The following is a 20,437-nucleotide window of genomic DNA, read 5'->3' as shown; positions in this document are numbered from 1 at the left end:
GCTTTTCCGACTCTCACTTACCTCTCTCCCCCCTTGTGAGAATCACAGAATCCGAGAACCAGAAGAGAGGTCTACAGCTCATCTTTTCCTTGATTTACTTTGCTATACTATACGTTTGAGGACTTTCCAAGGTATCGAATGGTGTTCTAGAGAACCTGAGAGCTGTGGGGCCATTTTTCCCCATCTTGTTTTGTTCCACTTGGCTCCTGCTTCTGGGAATTTTAAGCATCAAGTAAGTTTTAAGGATAGAGAATTATTATTTCTTGGGGATGTAGTAGGTGAGGTCTTGAGAGAGACACACAGAAATCAACACAATTTATTCAGCCCACCTTTTATGATATAAATTATACCATATATTATATATTATCCCATATATATGACACAAAATATTTATTATTATAAAACCCAATATGATGGCCCCTATGTACTTTAAAGACAAAACTTGACTGTTTTAGCAATGGACAAAATTTAACCTGTATTATGTTACTGATATTTTAAAAGTGAACATCTTTTTTTTTAAGTTCGTTTATTTATTTTGAGCGAGGGAGAGAGAGAGAGAAAGAAAGAGAGCACAAGTGGGGGAGGGTCAGACAGAAGGAGAGGCAGAATCCCAAGCAGGCTCTTCACCATCAGCACAGAGCCCGATGTGGGGCTTGAACTCATGAACCGCGAGATCATGACCTGAGCTGAGATCACTTAACTGATTGTGCCACTCAGGCGTCCCAGATAAAGTGAACATCTTGGTTCTAATCTTAAGAAAACCAGGACAACTTTGAAAGGCACTAAAGTGTGTGTGTGTGTGTGTGTGTGTGTGTGTGTGTGTGTGTGTTTTCATGCGTGTGTGTAAATCTAGAAAAGGTGTAGTTTTTCTTCTTACCTTTCCGTGACTTCATAAGTTGGGTAGACAACACAAATGATACAGTTTACGTATGCAGAGAATAACAATATGTGTTAATCTATTTACACCTTTCTAAAACGAGCACAGGAGAAAGAAATCTAATTCCAAGACTATAAAAGCATTGCTGGCTAGAGGGAAGCCAGCTAAACAAAAGAGCCCTCTGACACACTGAGCGCTGACAGAGACCAACCCTGCTCTTTTTTGTTCCAAGTAAGCTGAGTGACGATTCCCTCTTCTCTACAACTGTGTATCACTGGGTTAGTGATGCTTTTGTAAAGAGGGTTTGACAACAATGGAGAGTCTCCTGCCTGCTAAACAAAAAGTGACAACTCCATTTGAAAGCTGTCCCTAGGTGTATTTTACGTGCAGAAATTATCTGTGACAGCCCCAATCAAAATAAAGTTTCATTTCGCTTGGAACACAAATGGACGATACAGTATGTTATTTGAATGGTACTGTTTTTCCCAATGAATGGTTATGATATTTTCTAGTGAGTTTCTCCTAGGCTACTATTTTTAAACTTAGAAAACAAAAGTAGGTTTTCCCTAATAATGCCGTTTTTGTGTAAGCTAATGCCTGTAACTTATGAAAAACAATGTATGTAGAAAAAGGGATTGACTATATCAATTTGAAAAGCTAGCTCTGGGGACATAAAACCAAAATGTAAAGTGATAAGCCATGTTTCTACCTACGGATCCGTGGACGTATGTGGGCAATCTTACCCTGCTCAACAACACACATCAACACATGGATCCACCCACAAAGACGAAACCGTAAACAACACTTCCGTCTCCGAATTAAAGGGTATGAGCAAGGATACAACTTGCAATTTGTCAAATGTCAGACTACAGGGATCAATGCTTCCTTCTGATATCTGATACACATCATCCCTGGGCTTGAAAAATCACAACAGACTTTGTTTTAAAGAATATTTTCAAAATGCCCACCTGTCTCCTATTATAGGCCAGGGTGCTAAGAAATCTATTTGAGTTTCCCATGATTTGATGGTAAATTCCATTTAATTTTTTATACTATTTAAGAGAGGCACAAACATGACTTTCTCTGCCTCCGCCCACAAAGTATCCTAAAAACCCCCAGAAGGCAGGGCCCACAGCTGTTTGAAACCTCGTTAGTTTTACAAGTACGTACGTCTTCAATAGATTCTAGGCCAGAGGACCAAAGTAGGGAAGAAGGGGGAGAGATTGCTCTGGAAATACTGATAGTGACTTGCCCGTATTCCTTTATCCCATAGTCCTTGCTCTTTCTTGAAAGGTTGTGATGTTATCATCGGAATGAAAGGGTTCTCTTTTATCTTTTTTAAGGGAACATTTCTGCAAACACAAACAGTTTATAATAGTCTAACTACAAATTTCGGTAGTCCATTGCTGTAAGGGAAAAAAAAATTACAAAGTTGTGTGTGTGTGTGTGTGTGTTCGTGTGTGTGTGCGTGCGTGCACGCGCGCGCACGTGTGTGTTTGTAAAAGTCCATTGCCAAAAGCTTTTTTACAAATCTCATAACCCAAGTTCTCATTATCTAAGGACAGGAACACCTGGATAACAGACAAAAGAGATTTCCAGTGTGAAAGGTTAGGGAGCGTCACACTATTGTTCTAGTTCCTGAAATCTGGGGTTAGCGTGAAGCACTCCTGAGGAGTTGAGCAGAGGGAGTTAAGGGATGGATCCATGGCACTGTGGTTCACAAAGAAGGTGGCAAAAACGGTCTGAGCCAGTCAGAGAAGTGAAGCTCAAAGGGAGTATGGGGCCTTGGAAAACAAATGCTCATGACATTAAAGATTTATTTTTTATTGGATTGTTAAAGCTACCGTGGAGAGGAATAAGAAAGGGAAGGCCACTGCTGGGAGGAGATGCTTTGACATGATAACAGCACCAGAGGAAAGGCAGAGCAACCTGAACTCCTATTTTGCTTCCATTAGAGGACTGCAGAACCATATAATTTTGGAGCTGGGAAGAAGTGCCGAGATCACTTAGCCCCACCCTCCCGTCTTCCCAGACGGCGAGATGCAGAGACGGTATGTGACTCATCTGACATCTCCAACAAGGGAAGGCAGAAGAGAGGCAGAAAAGAAGAGGATGGTAGGAGGGAGAGAAAAATACACGATCCAAGGTGCTTTAAAGGCATGCCGGTTGCCGGTACTCACAAATTATGTCCACAGTTTTGATAAGAGCTGGGAGGTGTGCCCTTAGAAGCATGGATGGTATCTCTGAGAAATTACAGACCCTGGAAGATGTGTCCAGATACTTGAGGTGAGCAAATCACAGTCAATTTTTTTAATGGCCAAAGCAAACTCTAGAAAACTAGAGGTTAATAAGTTCAGTGCTCATTTCAAGCAAAATTCTCTGGAATGTATCGGTAGAGGTAACTGGAGATCATCAACAAGAGTCAGTGACAAATGTTAGGTGTGCAAAAGAGTTACAAAAATGTAATTGCCAACAAGAGCCTTCTCTCTTGGTGGAGCAGCCATATTGGGCTGACTGCAGCTTCTGAATAGTAAAGACCACCTTGTGCCCTTAGAAAGTGTTTGAGGCAGAGACCAGATGGAGGAGACAGTGACTTGTGTGTCCTGGGAAGTCTTTCACCTAGGGGAACTTGGCAAGGAGGCATTTCCTGAAGTAGGATATACCACCTCAATCCTGAGAGACAAGGGCCAGAGAAGCCTGTGGGATCACTGACACTCAAGCATCACCGCCGATCAGGGGGAAGAGACAACCGGAGGGAGGTTGTGCTGACTGGGAGGCCAGACAAGTCATACTAGCCAGGGAGGTTGGCCAGGCCAAGAGTGTGACAAGAAATCTCTGTGATCTTAAAGCTAAGAATGGAGCCACCTGGATTCATTCATTCATTTAATACATATTAATTGAACACCAGATGCCTCAGTAACTACGCTGGGATCGGAAACAAAATATAGTTCCTACTTCAATATCTCATTGAAGAAATACACAAGTAATATCTGTGCTAAATCCTGAGTAACACATTGAACTTCACCCAGGGGAAAAAAAAATGCATAGAGAGAAATGGCACTATGGCCATTTAGAGCAAGGGTCTTGGGTAATGCAACCAAGGTTGTGGGCCTTAGAAAGTTGGGAGGATAAGGACAGCTTTAGAAAGAAGAGCTTCAAATAGAGACTTATATTTTGAGAGGCATTTGTAAAAGGCAATGCATGTAGGGAACAAAAGACAATGTTCCCCAGTTCAGCCACTCTAGCATCCCAGACTGAGCCTTGTCCAGGTTAGGGCAGCGTGTCACAGGGAAAGCACAATGGATCAAAAGAAGTGCTCAAGGAAGGTTGGACCCAATGGCATTTCCTCACTGGGGAAAGGCAGTGCACAGACAGGCCAACCAAAGCTACCCATTCTCATGGATCTTCATAGGAAAGAGTACGGGTGTGTGGCTAAGGGAGATGGAAGCCTCAAGAAGGAACCCTACATCTCTAGCTTGAGCAACTAGGTCACTAATATTGAGGTGTTAGAGTCACAAAACAGCAGTAGTAGGCAAGAAAGGTTTGTAATTAAAAAGGGGTATTAATTAAGTGAAGACCAAGTCTGTCATTATAAAATTCTGGAGACATGACATCTTGAGAGGATGATCAGTTTACCAAGATTAAGAGTTAAACACAAGGAAAGAAAAGGTTCTGCTCTAAAGCACTTTCTTCACTATTCCTGGCTAGAATGAATACCACTGGTAAGGGAGGAAGGATTGCAGTTAAATGAGAATCACATGGGTGTTATACTGTTATAATTAGTCACCTTCTGCCTGAGTTAGCTGTTGACAAATCTTTATATGATGGGACTACCTGTACTCCTGTGTGAAGGCCGGGCTCTATTCTCCTGTCTCAGGTAGACTTTTAAGTTGAGCTAGATCGTTGGTTCTGTCTTCTTCCAGGCAAAACAAGGACAGATCTGGGATGTGATTAGACTTGCATCTTGCCTCGCTCAGCCCATTTTGAGATCACCTCACTGTGTAGCAGCTGACACTTAAGTTGGGGCACATCTCTCTAGAGATGGAAAAGGTAGAGCTGACAGATCTGTTCCCTGGGAGTGGAAATTGATTGTTTATGTGTCTTTTTCTTACTCTTGCCGGTAAACTCTGTGAAAGAGAGCAGCAGTTTGGGGTGTAAGATAAGAAAAAGTTTCCTGCCGTGGGAGCTCCCCTTAAATGAGAGGGTCTTCCCATTACCCTGTACTCCATATCGGGAAAACTTCAAATGGAAGCATCAGCCACCATTGGAAGTATGTTGAAGGGATTGTGGTATGTCCAATATGGCAGCTAATAGCCATACGTGGTTGTTGAAAACTTGAAATGCAGCTGGTCCAAACTGAGATGTGCTGCAAAATGTAAAATACACACCAGATCTTGAAGACGTAATATGAATACAGGAGTGTAAGACAGCTCTATAATAAGTGTTTTGAATACGTGTTGAAATTATATTTTGCACATATTGGGGTAGATAAAACATAGTGTAAAACTAATTTTACTTCTTTAAATGAGGCTACTAAAAACTTAAAATTCTACACGCACTTCCCGTGATATTTCTACTGCACAGACCTGCTGTAAACTAATGTCATGCAGCCCCACTGTCCTGACATCAGGCTGGTCTTAATGATTCTGTCCTTGATTTGACTGTTTCCCACGTAGAGAAGAAATTCTCATTAATTGAGACCATCTTCCCATTTGTTACAACTCAGTGGCATTTTCCCATAATTAATAAACACACTGAGATGCAACCCAACCTCCAGAAAAAAATTTCTTGTTTTCTTTCTTTCACAGTTATAAATGGTTCTAGTGGTATCAACTTTTGTTGTTGTTGTTGTTGTTGTTGTTCAAAAAAAAGGAATAAATAATTTAATCTCAAATACTGGCATTCAAACAAAAACACCCAAAAGCACATACTCTAAAAACTTTCATGCCAACTAGTTTCAGGTGCAGGTCAACGGGGATGATATCCTTTATCAGAGAAGTTAATATCTAGTTAAGATATTACCAATCCACAAATAATACATGATTTTAATATAATGGCCTTTATATCAAATGATGGGATAAATAGAGCCATTGAGACTCTTAATTGAATGGGGTGTGGTGGGAAACATGGATTAGTTATTTGCAGTGAAAAACCTTTTCTTGGCAGGTTTGTCGAGAAAAGAAATCCAAACTTATGTCTACTCATATGTGGAGACGGAGCATCAGAGCATGTTGCTAAAGTGCAAGCGGCTTCTCAGAGAGCAGCAAGAGGTCAAAACAGGGACCCTGCTGCAGGCCCAGGGCGGCAGTCACAAAACCAGCATGACCAAAGAAAGCCATACTCTCCCTTCCAGGAAACAGAGCCCGAGCGAGGCTGTGGGATGTTCTGGCCCATTAAGGCATGAGCCTTCTTGGCCATCTCACTGATAGGACGACATGACAGCTGAAACTTCAGAAGGTCTTAAAAAGATTTGCTGCATATTTATTTTAAATGATTAAAACAATGCCAACGAAGCACTGCCTTTTTCTGGTCTGCACCCTCGCTAGTCACAGTGTGGTCCCGGGGCCAGCAGGGCGAGCTGCACCGGGAGCTTGTTAGAAATGCAGAACCTCAGGCCCACCTTGGCCCTCTGGAATCAAAATCTGCATCTTAACAAGATCCCCTGGTGGTTCGCATGCAGTGCTTGAAAAGCCAAGCTTTGCCTTTGTAGAAATACAGTCTCTGTCACAGCTGCTTCCTTTCTGTATGGAGAACCCCACGGAAGGTGACCTCCCGCATCTTACTTTGCTTATGAAAAGAGCACCAGCGAGTTGGGGATCCTGGTTGGAGGTAGCTTCCTACCCATCACTGGTCAATTAATGCAGCTTTTAGCTGCAATTATTGGACATCACTGCTCCCCAGATGCTTCTGGCGTCTACAAACAAGTTTTTACCCCATCCTTTCCACGGCACCGGTTTTCTCCCGGAAGTACCTATTTTCTTTCCTTTTGCATCAAGCTGATTTTTACCAGAATGGAAAAGCTTTGAATTATCAGTTTTTCTAACGTGAACCACTAATGCCTTTCTTAAAGCAGAAGGTGCTTGCCACTCAAACGCCCATAATTGCAGCAAGAATTGCCTCTGGCCTGGGGACTGTTATTCAGCAGCACTATTACTTCCCACAAGGAAAGGTTATAGATTTGGACTTTTTGCACATGGGGGAACAAAAATGAAAGAGGATTCCAGAGAAAGAAAAATAATTTTTAAAAAAGAATTCGATAGTCAACATAGCACAGTGGTTAAATGTCTAGGCTCTGTGTTCGGGGTAACTAGGTGTAAATCTTGGCCCGGCCCTGATGATATCAGGCCAGTTCCTTGTCTTCTCTGCAACTAGGGTTCCTCATTTGAACCTTGGGGACAGTCCTAGTACCACCTGGTCAGGTGGTCAGAAGGTGAGGTGATACATGCAAAGCAATCACTACAGCATCTGCCATAGCAAATTCTTAATAATGTGTAGTGTTGGCTATTATTATTCATAATCCTTAATTTTATTTCTTATCAACATACGTAGTTTGGTTTCTGAGTGACATTAGGCCAAACTTCAGTTGCATTTAACTAAATATGCAGATGTAAATGTAGCAAAACAACTTTAAAACATGCTGAAATGTCAAATTGCTCTCATTGTCTATAAACCAGGAAGAAAACTATTTGACTTACTAGAAATATAACAAAATCCTACCATTGCAATGGTGCAGGCACACAGCCTCAGCATTATAAGGTACACTGTTGAACCTAGAGCAGCCCAGTGTCGACTAATTAACTTTTCAAGACCTCCAAGGGGTCTCATGGGTGTTTTCCAGGTTTCACCAAGCCAAAGAAGGCTGGAGAAGAGGAAATGGGCTTAACTTCTTGATTGGAAGGGTGATTAAACACTGGAACAGGATACCAAGGGAGGCTGCAGGATTTCTATCTCTAGGGAACTTTTAAACAGGAGACACAACTGTCTGGCCTACATGATTCGGGTCTTCTGCCTGGAAGCAGGCAATTGAATGAACTCAAAAGAAAAATTATCTTTAATGTTCATGTTTTTTTAAAAAACAGGCAGAATTAATTTCCTTTCCAACTTATAGGAAAATACACTCCTGACTGCCCTCCACCCCGAGGTTCCCAGCTCCCCTCCTTGACCACTCTAACTGTCCTTAGCATGGCTGTGATTTACTTGTTCACATGCCTGTGTCTCCTCCACGAGACAACATGGTCCCTGAGGCGAGGGCACGGTTGTTGCATAGGCACACATGGACACCTGATTCAGAAGAGGAGTGGGGTGGCCATTTAATTGCACAGATGGTAAGGCAGTTAAAAGAGTCTTTGAGAAGTGCCAGGGTGGCTCAACTGATTGGGCAACTGACTCTTGATTTTGGCTCAGATCATGAGCTCACAGTTCGTGAGTTTGAGCCCCACATCGGGCTCCATGCTGACAATGAGGAACCTGCTTGAGATTCTCTCTGCCCCTCCTATGATCTCTCTCTCTCTCTCTTTCTCTCTCTCTCTCCCCCTCTCTCAAAATAAGTAAAATAAACTTGAAAAAAAAAAGAGAGAGAAAACTGTCTGGGTGGCTCAGTGGGTTAGGCGTCTGACTTCAGTTCAGGTCATGATCTCGTGGTTTGTGAGTTCCAGCCCCACATTAGGCTCTGTGCTGACAGGTCAGAGTGTAGAGTCTGCTTCAGATTCTGTGTCTCCCTCTCTCTGTCCCTCTCCCCCTCGCACTCTGTCTCTCTCTCTCTCAAAAAGAAATACACATTAAAAAAAAAAAAAAAGAAGTATCCACTGCAGGTTGAAAACAATATACTGCAAATCTTGGCCTCTCTCACAGAATTAGAATAGCTTCTTAAAAACCCCATGGGTTTTACCTACTCTAACTCAGAACCATGCAACACGTAGAAAAGAAAGAAAATATGGCTGGCTACCTGAAATGAAGGTTTTAGTGCAGATCCCTTCAATCTAACACTTAGCACTAGTCCATTTTCCGACTTGGTAGCTTTTATTCCAAAGGAACATCCCTGAGGCTACCGTTATGGCTGCATGGTGTGTGAGAAGGGTGGGTTTTCCTCCTGCAGGAGGCCTGCTTTGTGAAAATGCTCTCTTGGTAAACAGAAAGGCCACAGTCTATCAGGATTTCAGTTCAGCATGCAAGTGACTGGCCTATAAACATAATTTTTTAACAGCTTTTCTTCAGCAACTCTGACTGTTTAATTAATCTTCAGCCATTAACCATTCATTTAAAATGCCACTTACGAAATCTTAATTTTGCACATTATCAGCTGGTTCACAAATAGCTAACCATGAGCAGAAGCATAATGATCTCTCTCTCCCTGTTCTTAGAACTTACCAAGCTTATAGCCAATTTTGGCTTCTTAATTAACCATATGCATATAAGCACTTAAATTAAATGACAGTTTTTTTTTTTCTCAAGAATTAATGTGCAGTGAAATGTTAACACTGACATCATTCTGCTGTCTTTTGAAGGGCTTGAATGCAGTGCCTTGGCCAGGCCACAAGTACTCTGGATGCCCAAAGGTGATACAGGTGCGAGAATGGTCCTCAGACCGGTTGAGTTCCCCTTGTTGATTTTACTCTTGCAATGATATTATGCACGCATTGTTCAAATTCTTCAACTTTCATCTTTTAAGAAAAATAAGAGAGGTCATCCCCAAGACATTCTCTAGCACTGGGCATTCAGAAACAACAAATCCAGCAGCATATTCCTTTTCCGTGGTTGACCCCAATTAGGTGAGTCAGTTCAAACCAAATAAGAGGGCAGGGAAAGATATTCAGGGCAAAAAAATAATTGTCAGCTGATGCTAAAATGACTTTTTCTCTAACTAGGCCTCTGATTATTAGAGCCTACAGAGAAATTACTTGCAATTTTACAGGTGTCAGCTGGGGTCGAGGTCCAAGCTAAAAACTGGGCACAGAATTGTTCAGGATGGTTCATCATAGAACAGGAAGGCTTTGACCCATGAGCCAGTGCCTGGGTCATAGCTGAGATTTGATGGATAACCCCCATCAAAACCAGCTCCAGTCTTTAGGGACTAGACTATGAGTCTGTAATTGATTTGATTGGTGGCAGTAATAAACATTATATTTTGGAGAATTATGGTAATCTTGGGCATTTTTCTTTTTCTTGTGTCCAAATACAGAGATTCCAAGGACAGGCCTAAAAATAATCACAAATGAAAGTTGTGTTGCATCATCTACTAAAACTCCATGCTCCTGGAATGAGGAAAATTGTTAGAGGGTTTATTAAAAATGTTTTACAACACTGTGGGAGTGAAAATGGGAAAAATAGCAGACCGTTTTCTGAATCACAATGTGAATTGAGGTACAACACCTCTGAATTCATTAAACACGTAGTGTAGAAGACACATCGGTGGTTATGAGCCTCGTTTTAGTTATATTATACCTGTGCAAATTACTGAAGCTCGTTTTGACTGAGAATTCATGTGCAGGTGTCAAAAAAAAAAAAAAACCCACAACCAAACAAACATTGACTGTAATTAGAAACATAAATGTACTGATTGACGAAAGAACTTAGAACCAAACATGCGCATAAACAATTTGAGTCTCAGCAAACTTGGCATTTTGTAATCCTGTTAGCAATTCAGTTTTTAATCCAAGTAAGTACTTAAAATACAAGCATATCTTGACTCTGCAATTTCTGAGGCTGGATTCCAAGAGAATGACAATTTAGCCTCCTGGAAGACCTTTCAGGCTGAAAGGAATCATGATAGCTTTCCAAAGAACAATGTATAAAATTCACTAAGCTACATCCATTCTGTGATTCCTTCACTGATCATCAATTCATCTAATAAACATGTATTGGGTACCTACTATGTGCTAGCCTCTGGGAATGCAGATATTGAAGGTAAGTCTTGCTCACAAAAAGGTACAGTCTGGTTAGGCCAATGTGCAGTCACCCACAGAGTTTAGTTTTGATTTTAGTATTTTCCCTTTCAAAAACTCCCTGAGCATTTTCCTTTGAGTTAAGAAAGTCAAGGTGACTGTCAAATTGTTGAAAGAAGGAAGACAACTTAACCTAGTGACTCAACCAAGTACGGAACCCAGGCCACCAGTATCAGTGCCATGGGCAGCTTGTTAGAAATGTCAATTTTAGGGCTCCACCTCAGAACTACTCAGTCAGGAACTTGGTGGTTCAACAAGCCCTCTAGGTGATTCTGATGCAAAGCTCACATTTGAAAACCATTACCATGGATACTTAAACGTTGATCTTTAACTGCAGAAGCATACATGTGTCAGATTAATAAGGCGTCTCCTAACCCTGAGAGTAAGTGAGGGGTTGGAAATGGGTTAGATTTCTGGGAGTGAGGATGCATGTCCCTGAATAGGCTGAGAATGATGGGTGCCCTGAGACGTGGTGAAGAAAACGGGGAACCTTTTCTATATTGTGATCTGTGCTACGGCATACCTCTTGGGCCAGTGAAGAAAAGGTACCATACAGACTGATTAACTCATCCTCTTTGTTCTCTGTCTGGTGTTGGCAAGAGAAACTTCTTTCCTTCTTCCCACATGCCAACCTTTCCACATCAGGATTTCCCCCCATGCTGCTCTTCTGTCTGCAATGCTTTCGTTTCCCTTTCACCACCAAACTACTCTTGGCTACGCACTCTTCAAGTCCCAACTTAAATGTCACTTTCTCAGCTAATCTTTCCTTGATCCTTCACGATGTCAAATATGTTTCTAGCACCTGGTGCTTCTCCTTGGTAGTACTTATGATTAAGGAGTATTTAATATTTGTCTTCTCTAGTAGATCATAAGTTCCATGACATTAAGGACTTTGTCCAAATCTCACTCAATAAATATTTGTTGAACGAATGGGGATTTTTTTATTTATTTAAGAAACTGTTTCTTTTCTGTCAACCTTATTTCCAATTTGTTTGCCTTTGTGGAAGAGCAGCTTAAGACCAGTTAGTGGTTGCTGCTAAGCATTCAGTGGTCTGAGCAGTGGGAGGTATAGACCAGTCTTCAGTGGGGGGGCTGAGCACTCCAGTCTTCAGTAGGGAACTTCATGCCTTCAGACCAGCCTGCAACTTCAGGTTGAGTAGCAATGAACTCAGGAGCAGGAGCAGTCCATTCACCCTGAAATTCCTCCTCGGACACAGCTTTTTCAGCAGTGGTTTGCTCTTCCTTTTCAATCTCCTCAGGATCTCTGTAGAAGTAGAGATCAGGCATGACCTCCCAAGGGTGTTCATGGGCAATGGTGCCATGTATGTGCAGAACTTCCCAGGTCAGCATCCACCACATAAGACCCACTGAGTGAGCTCCCTTGTTGTTCAGGGATGGCAATGTCCACAAAGCACAGGGGAGAGTCAGTTACACAGACCAATGGTAGGCAGGTTAACATAAGATGCCTCTATGAGAGGCTGGTAGTCAGCCCTGGCATCAGGAACCACCATAGGCCTTGGCTCTCAGAAGGCTGCCTGGATCTGGTTAGTGAAGGTGCCAGGAGCAAAGTGGCCAGCAACAGGAGTGGTTCTAGTAGCAACAGCAAACTTCAGCGCAGCTCAGTGGCCAGTATTCCTGGATGACATGACACTGACATTAGCTGGGTTTTCAATGGCAACAATGGCATGGAATGCCAGCAGAGACTTCTCCCAGGTTCCCTTCAGATTTATGGTAGACACCACCACTTTTCTTTATTGATGTGCTCTTCCATCTGCAAGTCAAGGTTGGTGCCACCTAAGTGGGTTCCTGTTGCAAGGAATTTGAGGACAATCTCCTCCTTCATTTGCAGGACATTAAGGGCTCCTGCAAACTTGTGAAAGGTTCCCATGAAGCAACAATGGGAACACAAAACAATGCCATATGGACACGTCCCTGGGTGGAAAGGCCGAATGGGGAGTTATTAAATCATAAATTATATGGAATTCAAATGAGTATTAAAGAACCATGTTTCCTAATAACATCATCAGCGGTAATCCCCTTTTCTTATATTTTTTAGATATTTCTATTTTCTACTTCCTTGCCTGATGGATCTAGTAAAGGAAAGGGCATCTTAACCAACAGTGGCAGAAAAATGAGAAAAGAAATGGCTAACATTTGTTTGAACACTTAATATGAGGCAGCTAGTATTATAGGTTTGAGCTGCATTATCTCTTCAAGTATCTAAAAATTCTATGAGACATGGTATCATTTTTTTACCCTGGAGGTGAAGAGAGGCTCTGAGATGTTAGATATTCTAGTCAAGGACCACAGAGTGGTAGAATTCAGATTTACACCTACGATTTATATCCAACTTCAAATTCTATGCTTTGACCACTAGAAGAAAGATAATCATCTCAAGAGAAGTAATAAACTGACAGTTAAATACTGTTCAAGGGGCAACACAATATATGCAAAAGGTCTTAATACTGAGAATATATTAACTGCTCAATGAATACTATTATTAGATACCATCACCATCATCATCACTTCCCTCATCCTTAGTCTTGAAAATCCTCATAAATATGCTTCTAGAGCCTAAAACCCACATCTGAACCGATTCTGGACATACTTTATTTGATAATAGTTAAGTTTGGAGAAATCCTCTCACAGACAAAAAAGACCCAAAAGGAAATTTATGAACTGAGCCTCTTCAAAAGTATAGACTCAAATGATATGAAAATCACCATTGAAGTCTACTGCTTTACATTTTTTGCTTCCCAGTAAATCGGTTTTGAGACTTGGAAATCACATACGCTTGTGAAAGTTGTTTTCCAGACTCTAAACCGGAATAAGGCACATTACAAGCCTTTTGGTACTATAATGTCCCAAAGTTCTAAAACACTTAGATCTATATCTGCTTCTTGTTCTTGGCATTTCTCAATTTTTGCTCACTGAAGTCCCCAGAAAAACCAATTTTTAAGACACTTGCCAGCTTTCACCAATACCGGCCTCACTATCAAAATAAAAAGGCAGGAACAAAGCTGCAGCAAGCAGAAGCCATGGTAGAAGTGGAGCGCCACCGGATTAATTCTTTTTATGGAAGAACGGAGACATTAACTGCAAGGGAAAACAAACCTATCCTTCCTTTTGCTCAATATGGTCACTGAAATGGTGACGATGGCCTGGAGGGTCTCTGAGTGAGAGCATGGTAGGGAGAGACACTGTTTGGAAATGCTATTAATGTAAAGGTTCACAAGAACAACGCTCAAGAGCATAGAGTGACTCCTCTTCTGTGGGGCATCAACAAGAAAGACCAACATGAAAAACACTGAATGCTAATGTTAATGACCAATCTCTTCTACACCTTGCCCCAAATCAGTATATATTTAAATTCAAATCTGAAATTGTTTATGAGTGCCTGCTCTGTACCAGATCCTATACATGTGGCCTTCATATATAGTAGTATGTTTAGTCCATTAATAACAAAGTGTATTAACTATAAATTTACATTGTCATAACATTAACACTTAACATTAAAAATGGATATGGGAGTTCCATTTTTGATAATGGTAGAATAGTCTGCTGCATTCTCACTTTCATGAGAAGAACCAGAATAGCTGGACAAACATGAGGAAAAAACCTGCTTGAAGGCATTGGAGAATGAAAGGAGCCAGAACTTGAGGGACCAAGATTGATTCTGACATGTAGATAAGCACACTGAATCAAGCTTAATATTCTGTGGTACTTTTCTCTGCAAGTTTTTTGCTAATTCATAAGTGGCATAGAATCAGATGCTAAAAAAAAAAAAAAAAAAAGAAAAAACGAGAAGAGCTTAAAGGCTAAGGGACTTGGAGACTAAGAAGAGATTTTGACATTCTTATAAGATTGGCAAGATAGAAATTAGAGTCCATGGTCTACTTAGAAAGAAGGGTCTGGTAAACAACTCAGATTTATAGTTAGGAAAACAAAAAATACATCCCAGGAGTACGGGTAAACGACAAATAGAGTACCCTTTACAACAACTAAAATCCAGCTTCCAGTCATCTAAATCTCAGATGAGAATAAATCAATATGGCCCTAAACTGCTTGGCAGAAACAAAATAAGTCCTCTCTGGAAAAATAATGTTGGCCTGACATTATTTCTACAATTTTCAAGCCCTATATCAAGCATTCAGTCAGTGTACAACAGGAGATAGGACCAAAGGACTGAAAACAAAGTGGAAAATCAAACAATAGCTAATTAAGATACTTCTATGATTAGGCATGGTCTCAAAATAACTGTAATTGATACAGTCAAGAAAAAGATGACAAGATGGAGAATTTCATCACAGAAGTATAATCTCAGGGTAAATTAAATGGACATGTTAAAACTGAAAACTACCATAACTAAAAATAAGAGCTCAATAGATGGGTTTAATAGAAGATTGGACACAGATGAAGGCAAGATCAGTACACTGGAAGACAAGGCATTCAAAAATAACCAAACTGGATCAAAGGTTTAAAAAAAAGAAGAAGCACAGAACAGAGAGCAAAAAACAGGTACCTGTATAAAAAGATCTAATCTTTTTGCATCATTAGAGTACCAAAAAAAGAGAGAATTGGACAGAAACAACAGCTGAAGAGATATTGACTGAGAATTTTCCAAAATTGATGAAAGATAGATTTAAGAAGCTCTACAAACCCTTACCCAGTTTTAAACACAACAACATGTATGCACATGCACACACATGTAAAGCACATTTTAGTAAAACTGCTGAAAACCAAAGACAGGGGAAAACTTTAAAGCAAGTGAAGACAAAAAGGTACATTATCTTCAAAGGAGTAACTGACAACAGACTTTGGTGAAGACACTGAAAGCCAGAAACAATGGAATGCTATTTTTAAAATGTTGAAAGAAGAAAAAGATCTGATAACTAGATACCCAGAGAAAATACTCTCAAGAAGTAAAGATAAAATTAAAAAAAACATTTTTTAAAGGAAATAAAAACTGAGAAGATGTGCTACATTACAAGAAATACTAGGGAAGTCATAAAGGTTAAAAGGAATAATATTCTAGATGGCAGCAAAGATATCCAGAAGGAAATAAAGAGAAATAGATAGAGTTAAATAGTTACCATATAAAACAATAATTACAGTGCACTTTATGGTTCAAAACATATGTATATTTAAAATACATGAAAATATAGCCTAAAAAATAGGAGGGGTTAAATGTTGTTGAAGTATTCCAAGTTCTACACATTGTTTAGGAAATGAAAAAAGTACAATAAAGCCTTGGATTGTGAGTAACTTGTTCTGCAAGTGTTCTGCAAGATGAGCAAACATTTATAATACATTTTAACTTGATAAATGAGTGATGTCTTGCAATACAAGTAGTATGTGATGCTGAACGTCACATGATCACAACTGAACCAATGGTTCTTGTCACTCTCTCTTGCTGCGGGATTGTGGGTGATCATCTCCCATGCTTTGATGCTTCATCTCAGACTGCTGTGTTAGGTAGAAATCAGTGATTTTTCAGAACTTTGGAAGGTGCCCACAACTGGAACTAGTGTATTTTTTGTCACTTCAAAGCATCTGTGGACAGTCCTTTGCTTTTCCATAGAAGAGTAAACTTAGGAATTCTTTGCTTCATTCTAGGTCAGGCTGACTGCAGATATAGACTCTTTCCTCTGCTGCCTTATTGTCAGTTAAGCTTAATATAGTATATGACAAGAGTTTATTAATACTGTACTGTAGTCAACATCTGAGTGAGCATATACAATGGCCCCCATGCATAAAAAGATTCCACAGAGCCAACAGATAGCAGTGATTCTGTTAGTGATAGTGAAAGTCGTCCTACACAGTAACCCTCTTCTTTCTTGTCTCCCTCACACCAGCCACGAAAGTTTTTAAAGGTAAGTGCAGGTTTGTTTATTCTTCTTCATATTTTGCATTCTCTTTATTATTTTGTGTTATATCACAGTATTGTATCATCTTTGTATGAATATTTGGAATGAATCATCTGAGTTTCCATGATTTCCTATGGGGAAATTCATTTTGATATACAGGTGCTTTGGATTACAAGCATGTTTCTAGAACGAATTATGCTCACAAACTAAGGTTTTACTACACTACTTTATTTTGAAATACAATAAATGAAGAATGCATCTTTTGAGTATTAAAGGAACTAAAAGGAGGGTAGAAGAATGCATAACAAACTCACAGAGGTTACATAAAATTGACTCATATAAAATTCTTGGTTAAAACATTTTAAAAAAGGAAAAAAAGGAGAGAAAAATAAACATAGAATAGGTGGAAAAATAGAAAATAGAGAATAAGTTAGAGATTTAAACCAAATTATATCTGTAGTATCATTAAGTGTAAAACAACTAAATACTACAATTAAAATATAAATTGACTGGATATCAAAACAAAATCTATTATATGCCTCTTTATAAAAGACATACTTTAAATGTAAGGATCCAGAAATGTTGAAAATAAAAAGATGAAAAATATATACTAAACAAATATTAAGCAAAAGAAAGATGAGAATACATCTCATCTTCCAGGAATACATGACAACCATACAGTTTTATGAAACTAATAACAAGCTTCAAAATATAGAAAGCAAAAGCTGACAAGACTAAAAGGAGAAATGAATACATCCACAACCATAGGAGGTTATTTTAATTTTAAAGCAGAAAGTAAAAAATCTACAGAGCATATTCTCTGACAAAAATGTGATAAAACCAACAAAAACAACAAAAAGGAAAATCTCCCATTATTTGGAAATGAAACAACACACTTCTAAATAATCCACGGATCAAAGAAGGTTCAAGGAAAATTAAAAAACAAACAAACATTGAACTGAATGAAATATAAGCACAGTATGTCAAAGTACATAGGATACAGCTAAAGCAGAGCTGGAGAGAAGTTTATAGCATTAATGTTTCCATTAGAAACATTCCATAAATGTCTCCATTAGAAAAAAAAGAAAGTCCCAAATACAAAATCTAAACTCCTTATTTAAGAAACTAGAAAAAAGAGAGAAAAAACAACAAAGCAAGTATAAGGAAGGAAATAATAAAGAACAGTAATCAATAAAACTGGAAACAGAAAAATAATAGAGGAAACTAATAAAACAAAATAGTTGGTTATTTGAAAAAGTCAATCAAATTGACAGCTCCAACAAGACTGACAAAGCAAAAAAAGAGAGAGGACAAAAATTACAAATGTCAGGAATGAAACAGAGGGTGATATAACAGGCTCTGCGGTTCAATAAGGGAACATTCTATCAACAGAACAATAAAGAAATGCTAGGAACAACTCCATATGTAAATTTGACAACTTAAATGGACCAACTCCTGGAAAGGGGAAGCTACCATGATTCACACAACATGACATAATTGGAGTAGTCTTGTAATTATTAAGGACATTGAATTATAATTAAAAACCTCCCAAAAAAGAAATCTCTAAGCCTAGATGGTTTCTCTGGAGAATTCTACCAAACGTTGAAAGAAATAACACCAGTTATACACAATGTCCTCCAGAAAAAAAGAGGCAACACTTCCCTTCCCATTCAATGAAGCCAATGAATCCTGGTATCAAACCCAATGAGAGTACAAAACAAAAGAAAACAAAACAATAGACCAATATCTTTCATGAACATAGATGTAAAAATTCTTATTAAAATATTAGCAAATGAAATTAAGTAATAGACAAAAAGAATTACATATCATGACCAAATATGTTTTATTCCAGGATGCAAGGGTGGCTCAATGTTTGTAAAACCATAAATGTAATCTAAAATGCTAACAGGCTAGAAAAGAAAAATCAAATGATCATATAAGATGAAGCAGAAACATCATTTGACAAAACTCAACATCCATTTATGATGAAAAACAACCCTCATAAAACTAGAAACCAAGGATAATTTCCTCAATTTGATAAATATATATAAAAAAAAAACCTAAGTGTAGCATGATATTCAATGGGGGAGAGATAGTATGCATTTCTCCTAAGATCAAGAAGAAGTCAAGAATATTTGTTCTCACATTGCTGTTCAACATAGTACTGGAAATTCTAGCCAGTGCAATATGGCAAGAAAAGGAAATAAAAGGCCCAAAAGATATAAAAAGAAGAAATAAAGCTTATGTTCACACAAAAACCTGCAGATGATTATTTAGAGTTCTATTTGCAGTAGCACCAAACTGGAAACAACTATAATTCTCTCAATAGGTAAATGATTGAACGAATTGTGGTGCATCCATACCATGGAATATTACTCAGCAATAAATAGGAATGAACTACTGATACCTACGAGAGCTTGGATGGATCTCAAGGTCAACAGGTTATGTGAAAAAAGCCAGTCTCAGAGGTTACATTGTTCCCTATTTATTTCATTCCATTTAGGTGGTATTCTAGAAATGACAGAATTATAGAGCTGGAAAACAGATTAGTGGTTGCCGAGGGTTGGGGATGGTGGAAAGAAAGGTGTGTAACTATAAAGGGATAGCATGGGGAATATCTCTGTGGTGATTAAATAGTTCTGTATCTTGTCAAATTCCTGGTTTTCATATTATACTATAATTAATTATATTGATGTAACTATAGTTAGACTTCACTAAGAAAACTTAGTGAAGAGTACAGGGATTTCTCTGCACTATATTTGCAACTTCCTGTGGCTTTATAAAAAGTTCAGAATAAAGAGTTAACAATAACTATGACTATATAAAATGTGACTGTATGTAATAACTATAAGCATATGGTTATGAAAAAAGCAAATAAAAATACATGAAGTCATATTGGCCCACCAAATTAAAAAACAAAAACAAAAGCTACTAAATGGAGAAGAAAGAGCTGTTTAGAATTTTCCACCCAACTTCAGTTCATTCCTAGGTGATTCCTAGTAATCTTAATGACAGAATGATGTAAATGCCTAGATACTAGCATATATAATATTAACTTAAGCTTGAATGATTCTTATTAACTGACAGATGCTTTTTTCGTATATATCTGTATATAGTATGTATATATGTAGTTAAATCCCTGTAACAGTCTTATGTAGGCACTATACTTATGCTCACTTTATAGATGAGATAACTAAGCTAGTGAGAAGCTACAAAATCAGTAGAGAAAGTGGCATAAGAATATCAAGTCAGGCTTTGCTCTGGCTCAGGCCCAGACCACCTACTGACCTTGATGCAGAAAGTCCACTGTATTTGCATTGAAGAGAATATTTCTCCTAGCCTTGTGCTCAGAGATGTTAGCAATTTGGAAAGTGAGAGGCCGAGTAATGACCAAGTTTGAGGGAATCCAGAGTGCTTGCTCGGGATTAATTAAAAGTCTGTGTAAAGTTACATCTCTTGAATTCTATTTCTGGATGGGTTCATATCAATCCTCAGTCAGGTCTCCAGAGGGGATGGTATTCTACCACATATAAATATTAAAACATCTCTAAGATGTTGGATATTTATGAGTACTAACATTAAAACTATCTTTTACTGCCCTTTCTCATCCCACTGATTATTTATTGTTTGAAAAGATAAATACAGGAAAGCAATTGACCTAACAATGGCCTATACCTGATTACACATTGCATTAAATACAGAAATTATAAAGAGGGCACTTTGGAATCTGTCTTTAACATCAGCAAAGACTG

The 20,437-nt window shown here is 38.9% G+C and overlaps 1 protein-coding gene and 1 pseudogene across 4 annotated transcripts in view; both read right to left on the bottom strand.

The window, feature by feature from the left end:
- The window catches only part of PARD3B (par-3 family cell polarity regulator beta), a 1,015,202-nt gene that overhangs the window by 129,604 nt on the left and 865,161 nt on the right, over positions 1 to 20,437 (bottom strand). The gene's annotated exons all lie outside the window — the stretch shown is intronic.
- LOC123379349 lies at positions 8,618 to 16,403 on the bottom strand (annotated as a pseudogene).

Source organism: Felis catus, chromosome C1 (assembly GCF_018350175.1).
Source record: "Felis catus isolate Fca126 chromosome C1, F.catus_Fca126_mat1.0, whole genome shotgun sequence".
In the NCBI taxonomy this organism is placed as follows: domain Eukaryota; kingdom Metazoa; phylum Chordata; class Mammalia; order Carnivora; family Felidae; genus Felis; species Felis catus.
This window is presented reverse-complemented; position numbering and strand designations above follow the sequence as displayed.